The sequence below is a fragment of the Pogoniulus pusillus genome, chromosome 1 (assembly GCF_015220805.1).
Source record: "Pogoniulus pusillus isolate bPogPus1 chromosome 1, bPogPus1.pri, whole genome shotgun sequence".
Lineage (NCBI taxonomy): Eukaryota > Metazoa > Chordata > Aves > Piciformes > Lybiidae > Pogoniulus > Pogoniulus pusillus.
In genome coordinates, this window is record NC_087264.1 from 10191413 (window position 1) to 10208870 (window position 17458).

Sequence of the window (17458 nt, forward strand, 5' to 3'; positions counted from 1 at the left end):
CTACCAGAAACTTAAATGAAGGAAAAAGAAAAAGAGAGAAAAAAAGAAGAGTTAGACTCCTCCTTGTAGCATTAATCAGTTGTGGAGAGTTTTTCTCCTACCAAAAATCTCAAACAAATTGGTTCTGTTAACCCATATACAGACCCAGAATGTAATTAGTGTGATAATCAATATATCAGTAGGAAACAGCTACTTAAGTGCACCCAATGCAGTTGTAGATTTAGGACAAGTGAGAGGGGCGTACTCAAACAACAGCAGGGAAGAGTATAAATGCAAATGAAGCTCATAAAAAAGAATGAGTGGTTCTGACCATGCAAGCTGCTCAAAATTCATCTACTTTTTGAAACAGAGGAAAGAATAGGCTGCTATAGATACCCATACTTGGTTAGCAAGCATCGGTATGAACCATAGACCTTCATTTGTTTTCCCATTTGCTTGAAGACTTGTTAAAAAGTGCAGCTAGCTCTTTTCTCTCCACTAAAGCACAATAAAAGAAAGTTCTAATAAAATGTGCACCTGTCACACTCATATTTTAGTGTTAAAAATACTCCCTGTTGTGCACACAATAGCAGCTGTGCCATCAGCTTCAGTGCATGACAGACATGCTCAGCAACATCCATGGCTGAAGGTAGGTTGCCTCACATTTGGTTTTGGTATTCTCTGCTTGCAACAGGACTTCAAAAAAATCCAAGCTAAGCACTGAGAGTGTAAGATCTCTGAAGGAATGGCATCTGAGAGCTGCACATTTTCTTTTCCTTTGAATACTAAAATAAATATTCCAACACAAAGGAGAATCTGGCACCGTCCCTGGGGGTCTTGGCACCGTCCCTGGGGGTCTTCAAGAAAAGACTGGATGAGGCACTTAGTGCCATGGTCTAGTTGATTGGTTAGGGCTGGGTGATAGGTTGGACTGGATGATCTTGGAGGTGTCTTCCAACCTGGCTGATTCTATGATTCTATGATTCTTCTAGAAAATCTGAAACAGAATTCCAGAACAACTTATATAACCTCAGTTCTACTGCTTTTCCTCTGGGGATAGATGTAAATCAGCAACACCTTATGAACAAAATCAAGGTTCAAGTCTTGCAGAGTTTGGTTCCTGGCTAGTTTTCTTCAGCAAGTGAGTTTTCTTGAGCAAAGTGACACCATTTCACAGTACATTGGTGAAATCACAGCAAACCTCACCCCACCACCCTCTAAATGCCAGGCACTCAGGGACAGAACAAGAGAACACAGCCTGAAGCTGTGCCAGGGCAGGTTCAGACAGGATGTTAGGAAGTTCTTCACGGCAAGAGTGACTAGCATTGGAATGGGCTGTCCAGAGTGGTGGTGGAGTCACTATCCCTGGAGGTGTTTAGAAGGAGGCTGGAAGCTGCCAAAGCAATGCCCATCCACAAGAAGGGACAAAATGAGGAACCAGAAAACCACAGACCTGTCAGTCTGGGGTTGTTTAGCCTAGAGAAGAGGAGGCTCAGGGGTGACCTCACTGCTGGCTACAACTACCTGAAGGGAGGTTGTAGCCAGGTGGGGGTTGGTCTCTTCTGCCAGGCAACCAGCAACAGAACAAGGGGACACAGTCTCAAGTTGTGCCAGGGGAAATATAGGCTGGATGATAGTAGGGAGTTCTTGCCAGAGAGAGTGATTGGCATAGGAATGGGCTGCCCAGGGAGGTGGTGGAGTCACCATCCCTGGAGGTGTTGAAGAAAAGCCTGGATGAGGCACTTAGTGCCATGGTCTAGTTGACTGGCTAGGGCTGGTTGCTAGGTTGGAGTGGATGATCTTGGAGGTCTCTTCCAACCTGATTGATTCTATGACACAAAAGAGAGGTGCTAGGTGCTACTGTTTAGGTAATTCTACCTATGAATGTCCAAATTTAAGAAACTTCTTTCCTAAGGATCCACTGGTTTTAAATAAAATGCATGCATTCTTTTAAATATTCTTTACCCAGTGGTTACTGCTAAAGCTTTATCACCTCATTTATGTTTTCACTTGGAAATATATACCCCCAGCAAAGAGAAACAGGGAGTGTATATACACAGATGTCAAAACAGAGGATTTAACCTCTGAAAAGAGACATCAGAGTAGCATCGAAGCATGGACCTGCAGTCAACGCTTTCACATTTGGTTCACAAACACCCAATTAGCTTTCTATCTGAACCACAGTACCTGAAATTTATAACTAATCATCTGTCAAAAGTACAAGGATAACAGAGCACCTTATTATTCAGAACAGTAATTTAGGAATATGGTGAGGTCTTACAAGAGAATATTTTAGCTATGAGCAGCAGTATCAGGCTCTTCTTCAGAGAAGAGTTAATGAAGACCTGTACAATATTTCTCTAACTCTCTTCTTCAGTGAAGAGTTAATGAAGACCTGTACAATATTTCCCTAACTAACTCAGCAGCGTATTTCAGCTGAAAATAAAGACAGAAGGGACACAGAATATTTAATGTAAACTCAAAATTTATTTCTGTAAATGATAACCAATTTTGTCAAAAGCAAATTGTTAGGAATCAACCCACGTTTCTTAACCAGTTCCAATATTAAGAATGATTCCATCAAAGATGAAATAACTTCTGAAAAATAGCTTTCTCCTCGTGTTAATTGCCATTGGTTAATGACATCTTCTTTGTTTTCTGGGAATGCAAAAGCTTGTAGTAAATTTTAGCAATGTTAATTAGCACCACTATAGAAAGGAACAAATGTTTATAACTGCTAAGGATGCAGAAACCCTACCAAACAAAAAAAAAATCCTCTTTTGTCCTAATTGGGGATATAATTGGAATGAATCCCCTAGGAATTTTGCCATTCCTTCTACATAAAACCCTATTAGTGGTTGATCTCAGAACAAAGATATGTTCCTAGAGATTCCTGTAACCCTAATCCATACATTTCTGTCCCTAGTGAGTACACAGGTGCTCATAAAAAGTGAAAGTCCCTGTCTTTTTAAAGAAGCTTTAAATGATAAGACACAGACAGACTGCAGAGAAACACAGCAAAATAGTAGGAAAATTATCTCTTTCTCACTTTTCCAGTGGGAAAAAGATAGAGGTTATTTGGCTCAAAGAGTATCTGTAAGGTTAATTTCAGAAAAGGGGATTTGTCTCAAGGCTGAGATGATACTCTCTTGTTATCAGCAGCCACATACAGCTACAATGTGGGACCATATTCTACTAACTATGTATTCACTTAAACAGATCCACTACACACAAGAATAGTTGCCAGGATTTATTCCTTGATCTTATCTGCCTGTACTATTTCCAGTAATTCTAGAAAAGCAGCCACCTTCTTCCTCAAGCTTTGGACAAGTCTAACACAGAGCTTGGATTTACACTGCAGTAATCCCATTGCAAGAAATGAGGCACAGCAAGGAGAGAGAAAAACCTGCAGTGGAAAAGAGAATAGAATCTAGCCCTTAGAACCAGAATCTTATTTGGCATGAAAATTCGAAGAACCACCAAAAATCAAATTCACTTTTTGGCATCTCAGAACCTGTTGTGGAGGCAGGAAGTCACGGCAGGAGAGGAGTTTAGGGGTATGCAGGACTCCAGGACAGAACCAGTTCAAAAAACTGCCTGTAAAGAGGGACTGACTTTCAGAGCTTCTTGTGCACAAAGTGATCACCTCAGATTCATATTTTATACTATAGCAACTGGAGGAAATTATCATCAAACTGATTACAACTCACAGTTTTGCTTTCCAATTGCTTCTCATGGACAGAGACAGAACAGACAAAACCTGAGCCAGCTTACACTGCCTGGGACTGTCCCTTAGCAGAATCTTAAATTCAGCCATAACCCAGTTCAAGATCATGTTGCAGCCTCAACCTGAGCACAAGCCTGAAGGGCTGAGGTCTACTGAGCTATTGAAGCAACAACACAACTACACTGTGGTTCAAACTGTTTTACTTTGGGGTTTTTTCAATTGGATTGGAAATATTCAACCTTTAAAACACAGTAGCAGAGGCAACAATTGCTCAAAATAGGATGTAAGTGTACCCAATTAATACTCACAGAAGTCCCTTGGCCACACACATAGAATCATAGAATCATAGAATCAACCAGGTTGGAAGAGACCTCCAAGATCATCTAGTCCAACCTATCACCCAGCCCTATCCAATCAACTAGACATAGACAGACAGGAGCAGATAGACAAAAGGTATCTTAATTAGTTTATTGTTTTACAACTCTCTTAAGCTATGAAACACAATTTGTTCTACAATGCATCATCCAAAATGCACCCTCCAAGGATTTCAAATTGTTTCAATAATATAATTATCAGTGTTAACACTTCCTTTTATTGTTTTGACAGTCTTGATTCTACTGCTATCTCATTTGAGCATCCTGCAGCCAATAGAGGAATGAACATTTCTCACTTACTTTCCTTCCCTAAATTAGGTGCATGATCATAAAGTACAGAGACATGACTTAACATTTCAGGCACTTTTAAGATACTGAAATTATACTACAAAACTTAGCATAAATAATGAAGCTGCTTCCATTCAAGCCTTCCATATATCTTCAATCAATACAGGCTCATATTATAAAGCCATTTTTTTACAGGGAGCATTTTCTATGGAAAGCAGGATATCCAAAATTTCTCTGCTGTCAACTGCTAGAATAGCTGTATGAAATAGTATCCCCGTCATCAGGCTCACTAGGATGCTTTGTGCCAGATCCTCAGCTGATACGGTAGAGGTGCTCCATTAGCACCTTTCTGCTGACATCTGTGGAATCACACCAGGAACACACATAAACAATAACATTTTCTCATCAGTTTCAATTCTCCCTTTCTTGGGATCTTGGGACTCTCCCCATGCAGGGGAATGGGGTGTGAGGTTTCTGAGCTAACCAGCAACAGGAAAAAAATAGAAATAAAAGAGGAATCAGTTAGGAAATTAGATGTAATAGATTTAAATTCTATAAATTTTGAGATAATTAGGCCCAAAGGCTGCTGCAAAGCTATATACAGACCCATCCTCCATGGTCTTCCTTTCCATTGTGCTCTACTGCCAGTCTTTCACATAGTGGCCTCTGAAATAGCTAAATCAAACAGTGGTTAGTAATCTGGCACTAAATTGTACTAGGAGAATTTATTGAATAGAGGATATTATCATCAACATCTACTGGATGTGAAAAACTACTTCTCTGAATGAATACTGTTTAACTCAATCATTATTTTATAGAACTGGAATTCCCCAGAGAAGAGCACAAAATACATTCAACATCCCTGGGTGTAGATTTTACATTCAGATATCCAAGCAGGCTGGATGTATAAAATCACAGCTAGGCAGCCAGCTCCCAAGGGACCGTACCTCTGACAAGGCTACTCTGCCTTGTTTATTCCAACAAGGATGGAGAGCATCTTGCACTCATAAAATAGGTCACAGCAACACTTGTCTGCAGTGGCACTTCTTTGCATAACTGACAGGCAGGACAGAAAGCTTTTACTTTGAGGGAGATCATGGTCTTTCAGAATATCTGAACAACAGACATATTAGACCTTTGGATCCAGTCACATCTTTCAGAGCTGAAAAAGCTATGCACAACCTGCTCCCCTTTTCAGGGATAAATGCATGCAGAACTGAGTCCTGAAGTATTTACATACAGAGGGGCTTTTGGCACATTAGGTGGTCAGCACTTCCCCCTGGAGAATGTTGCATTGAAAGGCTCCAGCTGGCAAATTGCTAACACTGGTGCTATAATTTGTTGGGTCTGGGGTTAACTTTCTTGCTTTGTGCCATTTAAAACTGCTTCCTCCTCCTGTCTGCATTTCTCCAAAGGAAAACAGAGATTTTTTTTAATTGGCAATTAATTACATAAAGTTAGGCTTGACATTAGGCAGCATCTTACATTTTGGAGTTGAAAAAAGGACATACAAGAGCCAGGTTAGATCTTCTGCTACTTTAGCTGGTATACAGGTTATTATGCTACTGTTTGGCCCTGTGTAAATAGGTTTCTCTTTCACATGCAAGAAAAATATTCAAGGTGATACTATCCAAAGACCCTGTCTTGTCTATCACAGAGATAAGCCACAGAAGCTTCCAGGGGCAAGGACTTAGCCAAGTGATGGAAAATGGAAATAATTTCCTAATACATACCAAAATAATATCTCTATCCTTTTCTGTTTCTCTATCCTCTGTTCTGTTTCTCTATCCTTTCTAAGTTCACTCAGCAGGAGTCTCCCATTCTTTTGCTACCCTGCAAGTACAAGTACATGTCCAGCTAAGAACTAAGCAAGCTCCAACTGGGACTCCCAAGACCCTGAAATGACTTCACCACGCAATTGCCTCCTAAGTTCCCAAAACCCTCTCAAATATAATCCACACACAAGTAATGGAGAAAAGTACAAAGAACTGAGAGTTACAATCACCAGAAAACAGTAAAACAAATTTTCTGAACTATTTCAACTTCATAAAAGTTACTGAGACATTTTAGGGTGGTTGTCTTCTTGTGTAGGGTTTTATTTGGCTTGGTGAATTTGTATTTAAAACTTTCCAACAGTAAATTGAAAAAAAAAAAAAAACAAACAAAGTTATATTTCATAATCATTGATGTTTTTAACAGAAAGACACATCCACATTCTCCAACCAGCTCTCTATTTTTTCCTATATGATCAGTCTTCTCAGCATGCACTCTGCTTTTTGCTTTCCTCTTATTAAATTTCTATAGTCAAAAACCCTCTAGATGTGGAGCACAGACCACTCTCAACATAAGCAGATCCACTCAGAAATACTAGCCTAGCATTTGCATTTGTCATCATCTACTTGGCCCTCCTGGATATTACCAGTAAGCTTCCTTTTCACAAGGGCATGAACTCATTCCAATGGTTGGTGCTACTACTCTGGTTATTTCCATTATTCATCATACACTTTCTGTCTCATTCCTGCTGATTACAGACTTGGTTCTTGATTTAAAAACAATGAAGAAGGAAGATAATTTATCTTTTAAAAGATCTCCAGGCCTACGTTTTAAATCTTTCCTGTAGTTGAGATGTGTGTGTTCTGTGCACACGCATGTACAGAGTTCTTAAATTGATCCTACAGTCTGATCTGGCAAATTTTAATGCTGCAATAAAAAAGAACACTTCTGTAAGAAGTAACTCTCAGAACACTGTGATGGTTTGGGTGTTACCCACTCCCCCACACTTAAGAAAATCACCCAGACTAGACCCAGCCAAGATGGAAATTAGGATGGAGCTTTATATTTACAGCTTAGCACAATACACAAGCAGGTGGTTATAATATATATAGATATATACAAAAATATACACGTGAAAATGGTAATACAGAAACACAACAGCCCTCCCAGAAAGCAGAGTCCTCAAGAAGGGCACTCAACCACCCTTCCACCTCCTTTCCACTGCTCTACCTTATCCCAGTCTTTGCCTTACATTCAAGGTGAGTTTGGAGAATTGGCCAAGGGGGTTAGGAAGTGGACAGATTAGTTACATAGACAGCAGCTTAGGGAGAGAAGGAAGGCAGCCAAAGCCAGAGAGTAACTCTGTTATCTATGTTTGTGTTCTTGTTTTTATGCATCTCAGCAAGCCTATGAGTGAAGTAGACATCACCATTGTTTCCTTTTCACAACCTATGATCTAATTCCTCTCACTTAAATATCCCAGCTAGGCTCAAACTAGCGCAAACATAACTGATGTTTTTATCATTTTATCACACTTTTTTAGGGGAAAAAAGAAGAATACTGAATAAAATTAAGTCCTTAAACATGGAAATTGCTAGATCTAGCTAACCTGTTATAAAATTCAAGTGTGAAATAACTGGGGTATGAAGGTCTCTTTTGTTCCAACAATATAATCTCTAAATATTTATAACAGCCTAACACATGAAGGTTCCTTTAAATGAATTTGTTCTTAATTATCAGAAGACAAAAATTCTATGTAACTGTAATAATTACAGCATAAGTGCAAATTCTGGAGCACTGCTAAGGATAATGTCAAGGGACTTTCTATTATTTTTTTCAGAAGCAGCAATTGCTCCACACCACTGAATTCAAAGGTAAGTTTTACACATTCATCTTTAGCTCACAGGCATGTATTAGACAGGATTAGGAAGCCATTCTGTGAAATAGAAATTGAGAAAATACAAAACTGAGAGAATTAACAAAATACAAAAATAACAGTCTGAGATAAAATTTCAGTCTAGCTAACAAATTTGGGATGGGTTCTTTCTGCATCTATTGCAAAGGCAAGAAAGAAGGATTTCATAGTAAAAAGTTAATGTGCCCAAAGATTTAGCAACATGCTTTTTTTTTTCAGTTCTCCTATTAAAATAACTTGTGGCTATTCAAAAAACACTGGGATAAAAAGGATAGGGATAATGGATTAACAAAGAAAAGGAGACCAAAACTGGTTACCCCAGCCTCAGTTATATTACTACACAATTATTACTTTATTGATTCCCCAGTAAAATTCGCTTAACTAGTTTTCTGGGGTTTATAGCTAAATAAATTGCTTAATCCATTTCAGAGGAAAAACCTTATGCTGATGAGTTTATGTTAAAGATGTCATAACCCCTTGGGTGTCACTCACTAACTGCTTATTCACAAGTTCTCCCCCTTGAGACCACAGTACAGACATCAAAGGCACAGCTGGATAAACTGTATAGATTGGATCCTGAGCGTGAATTATCATAAACACCATGCAGCCACAATGAATGTGGAAGGAATGAACATTTAGATTCAGGGAGTTATTAAAATTCTTTCAGTCCAGCTGCTTATGGAGGTATGCGACATGAACCGTCAGTGGCATTAGCACTCGAAGTTCAAAAACTACTTGGGAGAGGGCAATTTCACAACAGCCATTCCATGACAAGAAGAGACTGGACTTAATTCTCATGAAAATTTGCAGTCCTACATGGGATTCATGGCATGTACCATCACAACATAATGGCAGAGACTGAATAAATCTGGTCTTTTCAAAGATCTGGCAGGTGATGTAAAACTGACCGTTTATTAGTCACCCCACCACAATTACCACTGACGAACTACTTATTACTCACAGATTTCATTAGAGCCCCAAGGGAATTCCCCAAACCTAAGCCAAAAGATAAAAACATCTTGTGACTATTCTTTCAACACGAAAGAAATCATCTCCTATCTCCTCATGATTTTCAGTCAGCTGTAACAGTAGTATTCATAGAATAGAATCATAGAATCAACCAGGTTGGAAGAGACCTCCAAGATCACCCAGCCCTAGCCAATCAACTAGACCATGGCACTAAGTGCCTCATCCAGGCTTTGCTTGAACACCTCCAGGGACGGCAACTCCACCACCTCCCTGGGCAGCCTGTTCCAACAGTGAATCACTGTTCTTGAAGCAAATCAGAGCAAGCTGTGTAAATAAGAATGCTCATAATAACTACTGTAAAGAGCTAATAGTATGTTTAATAAAACAACTTTTCAGCAAGGATCTCTGTTTATCAGGATTGACAGTAAGTTTTTAGGAAAATTACTAGCACAAAATTGTCTTCTGTTGAGAAATGGTAATGAAAGGGTAAAACACAGCTTTTTTTCTATTGCTATTAACATTAGCTCCTTACAACCTGCAACAAGTTAGATGTTAAATATTTTAAGCTGTTTTAATAAAAGACTAAAAGTCTTTTCAGCTCCATATGTAAGTACACTGAGTATATTTGACTAAAACCAACTTCCCTTATTCCTAAGTGGTCCTTCCATTTTATTCATTCTAATTATCTAAGTAATAGGAGCTGAATTAAGTCCTTTCAGTGTAGAAAAACTATAAATACCAGTTTTCTTGGATACTAATGTATATTAATGACCAGATGCTCTCTGCACTTACATTGTGCTTCACACAAAATGAGGTACTATCAATAACATGATTTTCCTATCTCTCTTCTGTGGGGCTTTGAGCACTAGTCTGTGGGCTATTTCTAACTGTTGTGAAGGGTGCCCAGAGAAGAGGAGGCTCAGGGGTGACATCATTGATCTCTACAACTACCTGAAGGGAGGTTGTAGCCAGGTGGGGGTTGGTCTCTTCTGCCAGGCAACCAGAAAGGGGACACAGTCTCAAGTTGTGCTGGGGGAAGTACAGTCTGGATATTAGGAGGAAGTTCTTCACAGAGAGGGTGATTGGTATTGGAATGGGCTGCCCAGGGAGGTGGTGGAGTCAGCAACCTTGAAGGTGTTCAAGAAAAGCCTGGCTGAGGCACTTAGTGCCATGGTCTAGTTGATTGGACAGGGCTGGGTGCTAGGTTGGAGTGGATGATCTTGGAGGTCTGTTCCAACCTGGCTGATTCTATGATTAATGGCAAAATTTAATGGAGAAAAACAGCAGGTCTATCTCCAGCTGAAAGAAGGCACGTTCAGCCTTGTGCTAGAGTAATCCATGTACAGGAAGCCACTTTCTTGCAGAGGAGGTTTAGTAAGGTATCCACAAATCACAACCAGATGGAAAAAAATATTTGCTTTAAAGCATTACTCAACAAAAGGCATCATATCAAAATCTTACACTACATGGAGATTTTTAGATTATCCACTATGTGATACATTCTTCCAAGTAGAGCAGAATAAATAACAAAGACCTGACTGCATCAACTTGGCAAAAAATGTGTAACAACACAATACTGGGAAAAAAAGGCAGGTTCATCTATTGGAGTATAAAGATGCATAGTCAGGCTGTAATAGCTCCCCTATGTCCTCATACATAGCCACCAAAACGAAGCGGAAAAAGAAATATTGTGGTATCACCAACAGCAAGAGTATTGGTCACAGAGCCATAGAATCAGCCAGGTTGGAAGAGAACTCCGAGATCATCCAGTCCAACCTAGCACCCAGCCCTAGCCAGTCAACTAGACCATGGCACTAAGTGCCTCAGCCAGGCTTTTCTTGAACACCTCCAGGGGCAGCCACTCCACCACCTCCCTGGGCAGCCCATTCCAATGGCAAATCACTCTCTCTGGCAAGAACTCCCTCCTAACATCAAGTCTATACCTCTCCCAGAACTACTTGAGACTGCTGGTTGCCTGGGAGAAGAGACCAACCCCCACCTGGCTACAGCCTCCCTTCAGGTAGTTGTAGAGAGCAATGAGGTCAGCCCTGAGCCTCCTCTTCTCCAGGCTAAACAGGCCCAGCTCCCTCAGCCTCTCCTCATAGGATTTGTGCTCCAGGCCCCTCACCAGCTTTGTCACACTTCTCTGGACACGTTCCAGCACCTCAACATCTCTCTTGAATTGAGGAGCCCAGAATTGGACACAGTACTCAAGGTGTGGTCTGACCAGTGCTGAGTACAGGGGAAGAATAACCTCCCTTGTTCTACTGGCCACACTGTTCCTGATACAGGTCAAGATGTCATTGGCTCTCTTGGCCACTTGGGCACATTTCTGGCTCCTCTTCAGCTACGATCTACCAGTATCCCCAGGTCTCTTTCTTCCTGGCTGCTCTCCAACCACTCTGTTCCAGCCTGTAACGTTGCTTGGGGTTGTAGCGGCAAAAGTGTAGAACCTTGCTCTTGGCCTTGTTAAATCTCATCCCATGATTTTTGCATGTATTAAATGATAGGTAACAATCACAATTATGTTTAAAATCTAGGCAAATGAAATTCCAACCATCAAAAGAGAAAAGCTAGTATACCATGTAGAAAACAAGCATTCACAAAGCTGTACATTACTGTTTGGCAAGGTAATAGCCAAAAATATCTCCAGTTCTCTGCTCATTGGAAAAAGACCCATGGGAATTTCATGAGTGTCTATCTGTCTGCTCCTCTGCAAATAAGGAGGCTGGGATACACTGCCAGCTGACCAGATATGAGAATTACTTTATTTCTAAGCACAAAAAAAATCCACAAATATGGTTGGGAACATGCTGAGACAAAATAAACAAGCACTTCAAACAGATGAAACATTAATCTCAAGATGGGGACACTCACTTCTCTTAAAGACACCACCTTACCTTGCTGGTCTTATCCACTAACTTCCAGTGTTACTTATCTTACCCAATTAGGAAAGAAATGTGCAGAAAAGGTGCATTGCTGAATTGCTCAACAAGATTACCATCTCTCCCACTACTCTTTTAGTTATTGTCTGCCCTTTTCTCTTTAATACTTGGAAAGAGGAGTGTCTTGTTCTCAGACCATTGCAGCTGCCAAATATCATTCCTGGAACCCAAAGTGTTGTCTCACGGTCCTCAAGAGACCTCATAAGGCAACTCAGTTCCTCATTACTGTCTTCCTCCTTCTCTTGACAAGAGGGTAAAACAGTGTACTTGTTTATGGTACTCAGAGGAGAGGAGAGGAGAGGAGAGGAGAGGAGAGGAGAGGAGAGGAGAGGAGAGGAGAGGAGAGGAGAGGAGAGGGGAGGGGAGGGGAGGGGAGGGGAGGGGAGGGGAGGGGAGGGGAGGGGAGGGGAGGGGAGGGGAGGAAAAAGAAAAGAAAAGAGGACAAAAAGACAAAAAGAGAAAAGCCACAAAGCTTTTCTAGAAAAACAAGGTGTTTTTTTTTTTCTAACAGTTAAAAGGAATTGTGAATTTCATCCAAATTTAATTATAGTTTAGGCATCTCTCAACATTCTCAGGTGATTCAACCACTTCCCAGTAGATATTATGTGATTTGGCTTCCATTTTCTAAGTTAGAGGTGATAGCTATAAGCCAAATACATTTAGATCAGAAAGTCAATTGTGGAAGGAGCTAAACAAGCATTTTAATATTGCTCTTGCCGTACAGTGGTGGGTGGTAAGAGATTGTCATGGGCTGAGTCGAATCTGCTGTTGATATTCAATACCATGCTGCTATCACGCCAGCTTCAAGATGAAAACACTAGCTGGAACAAAGTATTGTGGGACTTAAAGTCCAGAATGTAACATCTGTCACCTGGACAGATGGGCAGAGTCCAATGGGATGGCATTCAATAGCTCCAAGTGCAGGGTGCTGCACTTTGGCTACAACAACCCCATGCAGAGATACAGGCTGGGGTCAGAGTGGCTGGAGAGCAGCCAGACAGAGAGGGATCTGGGGGTGCTGATTGATACCCACCTGAACATGAGCCAGCAGTGTGCCCAGGTGGCCAAGAGAGCCAGTGGCATCCTGGCCTGCATCAGGAATGGTGTGGTCAGCAGAACAAGGGAGGTCATTCTGCCCCTGTACTCTGCACTGGTTAGACCACACCTTGAGTACTGTGTTCAGTTCTGGGCCCCCCAGTTTAGGAGGGACATTGAGATGCTTGAGCGTGTCCAGAGAAGGGCGACGAGGCTGGGGAGAGGCCTTGAGCACAGCCCTACGAGGAGAGGCTGAGGGAGCTGGGATTGTTTAGCCTGGAGAAGAGGAGGCTCAGGGGTGACCTTATTGCTGCCTACAACTACCTGAGGGGTGGTTGTGGCCAGGGGGAGGTTGCTCTCTTCTCTCAGGTGGCCAGCGCCAGAACAAGAGGACACAGCCTCAGGCTGTGCCAGGGGAGATTTAGGCTGGAGGTGAGGAGAAAGTTCTTCACTGAGAGAGTCATTGGACACTGGAATGGGCTGCCTGGGGAGGTGGTGGAGTCGCCATCCCTGGGGCAGTTCAAGGCAAGGTTGGACGTGGCACTTGGTGCCATGGTCTAGCCTTGAGCTCTGTGGTAAAGGGTTGGACTTGATGATCTGTGAGGTCTCTTCCAACCCTGATGATACTGTAATACTGTCATACTGTGATGAGAGGTTTCCTGTTCCAGCTGCTGCTTTTGGTTTCTGGGTTTAGGGTTCTTTTCCACTAGGTGGGCTGTGGGGTCAGGGGGTGGGGGAGGTTACTCACTTCTGCTTTTTAGTGGCATTTTTCTGCATATAGGCTAAGGGAATTGTGCATCTTATCATTTCATTAAACTATCTCAATAAAGAGGGGGTATTTTTTTGCATTACTTCCCCTGCCATCTGTGTTTGGAGAGAGGAGGCAGGTTTGTGAGAGAGCAGTGTGTTAACCCAGGACAGGTATTTCGCTAACACAGACACACTGGGTAGCATTTTCAAAAGAGCCTGATCCTCACAAGCTTCCTGTCTAATTTCAGGAATTACCATTCCAGGTTCCTTTTTTACTGAGGCTTTAAAGAGCTTGGAGCTTTTAAATTCCCTTTCCACTACAGATCCTATAACTGACTGCTTTTCCTCAATGCTGTTAGTAGGACTGTACATTGTCATACTTGTATTGGTTTAGGGAATTTGGGCCAACCATTTCAGAAACCAGAGCCAAAGTTACTCTTCCTAAACCCCTATCATGCCACTACCTGAATAAATGCTTTCTTCCAAAAGCAAAAGGCATTCATGTCCATCCATTTCCAAGGCAGCTGCTGGATGCCTAGTGCTTTGGCATATTATTCCAACTACTCCAAAGTTGTAAACAAAATCTGCAAAACTTGGACTTGAGGTGGTTATCTATAGCTCCAAGCTCAATTGGTAAATACATTAGATCCATTCTCTCTTTTCCTCTAAGATGAAGTTGAAGGGGGAAAGAGTTTAAGATAATCAAAATACACAAATTATTAAAAAGCACATTTGTGATAAATAACACAGTGTGTAAAGGATGTTGATGGTGTAAGGAGCAGCAGTGGACTGGATCTGCCTGGGGATGTATGCTTGTATGTCTGAGGGTCAGGATGGCAAAGGCTTTCACACTATAACAAGAGGGAAGTTAATGACACAAGAATTCAAGCTGCCTGGCACATACCAATAGAAGCAGACCCACACACACACCCTACTCTTCTGTCTCCCCTCCCCATCCCCAATGCCTTTTTTGCTATCCAATATCCTCATTTCCTCAGCCTGCTGCCACAACAGTTTTGTTTTCACCGGTGATAGTCTTCATTCATCTCAAGCCATCTTTGCTGAACAATAGATCCCAAGCTACTGGAGGCAAAGCAGAAAGGCTGCATCAGCCTTGAGAGCAGCTCCTGAAACTGGGGGCAGATAAAGCACAAAATCTAAATCAATGCTTATAGAGGGGAGAAAACACTTATACACTGACCCACTTACACCATGTTGCCTAGAGGGTATTACTGAAAACAGCTGGGCAGCACACTGGTGGAAACTGCAGTTAAGTAGCTGTATTTTGTTGCTTATTTACTCCTGTAATTTGTTTCAAAATATCAAACCCATTAACCTAAAACTACCTAGGCATTCTACACAGTTATGTATTTGTTACACCTTCCCCTTTCTTTCACACAGTTTCATCTCACCATTAAATTGGCCTTCTGTCTCACAGGAAAAGTAGCCAGCTCAGGAAAAGTGGGATGGAAGAGCAGACAGTGAGGTGAACTAGGAACTGGTTGCAAGACAGAGTTCAAAGAGTGGTAATCAATGGTGATAGGTCCAACTGGAGAGCTGTAACTAGTGGAGTCACCCAAGGATCAGTGCTAAGTCCAGTGCTGTTCAACATCTTCATCAATGACATTGATGAGGGCACAGAGTGTCTGCTCAGCAAGTTTGCTGATGACACCAAGCTGGGAGGCTTGGCTGATCCAGCTGAAGGCTGTGCAGCCATCCAGAGAGACCTGGACAGACTGGAGAGCTGGGCACAGAGGAATCAAGTGAGGTTCAACAAGGACAAGTGCAGAGTCCTGCATCTGGGGAGGAACAACAAACTGCACCAGTACAGGCTGGGAGGTGATCTGCTGGAGAACAATCCTGTGGAGAGGGACCTGGGGGTGCTGGTGGCTAACAAGTTACCCATGGCACAGCAATGTGCCCTTGTGACCAAGAAGGTCAATGAGATCCTGGGGTGAATTAAGAGTATATCCAGAGGATCAAGGGAGGTTTTCGTCCCACTCTACTCTGCCCTGGTGAGACATCATTTTGAGTACTGCATTCAGTTTTGGGCTCCGGAGTTCAAGAGGGACAGAGATCTGCTTAAGAGGATCCAGCGGAGTGCTACGAGGATGATTAGGCAACTGTAGCACTGCTTTGTGAGCAGAGGGTGAGGGGCTTGGGGCTTTTTAGTCTGGAGAAGGGAAGACTGAAAGGGGATTTAATAAAATGTCTATAAATATCTGAGGGCTGGTCAGGAGGAGTGGGACAGGCTCTGCTCACTTGCTGCCTGTGATAGGACATGGAGCAATGGATGTAAGCTGCAGCACAAGAGGTTCCACACAAAACACAAAAGGGAACTTCTTTACTGTAAGGGTCACAGAACACTGGAACAGGCTCCCCAGAGAGGCTGTGGAATCTCCTTCTCTGGAGACTTTCAAGGCCTGTCTGGATGCATTCTTCTGTGACCTGAGCTAGTTTGTATAGTCCTGCTCTGGCAGGGAGGTTGGACTTGATGATCTCTTTGGGTGCCTTCCAACCCCTGACATCCTGTGATCCTGTGATTTTAATAGGGCTCCCAAAGAGACAGGTATTCAACCAAAAGCCTTGCAGAAGCAAGATTAAAGTTGGCTAAGCTCTTTACAACCTGTTGTGATTCTTGCTGCTCTTTACCATTTGTCTGACAAGACCAGGAGCTCAGCTGTGTGCTGAAGCCAAGTGTTTTTCACATCAAGCTCCAGGACAAAGCACACACACCTGAATCCTAGGTCACTAGCCTTCTAGACAGAGCTCAGGGAAGCTTCTCAATTTCACCTCCAGTAACATGCTGGGAGCCCTAAGCCATGGCAGCTGGTCTGCTCTAAGGATCCCAGCTTGCCTACCCAAAGCTCAGCTGATATAGAATTACAAATTAGCCTGTGTATTTATATCAAGCCTGGCAGCACAGCTTTCTTTGCCAATGCAAGGTCCTTGACACTATCCCGCACTACATCTTGGTCTCCAAGCTGGTGACACATGGGTTTGATTGGTGGACCACGAGATGGATAAAGAACTGGCTTTATGGCTGCACCCAAAGTGAGGGTGCCAATGGGTCCATGTCCAAGTGGAGGCCAGTGACAAGAGGAGTCCCTCAGGGATCAGTCCTGGCACCAGTCTTGTTCAACATCTTTGTTGGTGCCATGGACAGAGGCATTTAGTGCATCCTCATTGCTGATGACACCAAGCTGTGTGGTGCAGCAGACACAATGGAGGGAAGCAATGCCATCCAGAGGCACCTGGACAGGTTGGAGAGGTGGGCACAAGCCAACCTCATGAGGTTCAACAAGTGCAAGGTCCTGCATCTGGGTCAGGGCAATTCCAAGCACAAATATAGGCTGGGCAGTGACTGGCTGGAGATTATCCCTGAGGAGAGGGGCTTGAGGGTGCTGCTCAACAGGAGCCAGCAGTGTGCACTTGCAGCACAGAAAGCCAACCAGATCCTGGGCTGCATCAGGAGAAATGCAGCCAGGTCAAGGGAGGTGATTCTCCCCCTCTACTCTGCTCTGCTGAGACCCCACATAGAGTACTACATCCAGTTCTGGAGCCCCTTTTACAAGAGGGATGTGGACATGCTGGAGCATGTCCAGACAAGGGCCATGAGGATGCTCAGAGGGCTGCAGCAGCTCTGCTATGAGGACAGACAGAAAGACTTGGGACTGTTGAGTCTGGAGAAAAGGAGACTCCC

The 17458-nt window shown here is 42.6% G+C and overlaps 1 long non-coding RNA gene across 2 annotated transcripts in view; it reads right to left on the reverse strand.

Annotated features, from left to right (window-relative positions):
- Window positions 1-4149: 4149 nt before the first annotated feature.
- Window positions 4150-17458, reverse strand: part of LOC135180494 (uncharacterized) — a 132166-nt gene continuing 118857 nt past the window's right edge. For both annotated transcript variants that reach the window (XR_010304451.1, XR_010304452.1), the window contains exons 2-3: window positions 4975-5043; window positions 4150-4847 (exon numbers count right to left, since the gene is read on the reverse strand). This is a non-coding gene — a long non-coding RNA (uncharacterized LOC135180494). The remainder of the gene's footprint in view (window positions 4848-4974; window positions 5044-17458) is intronic.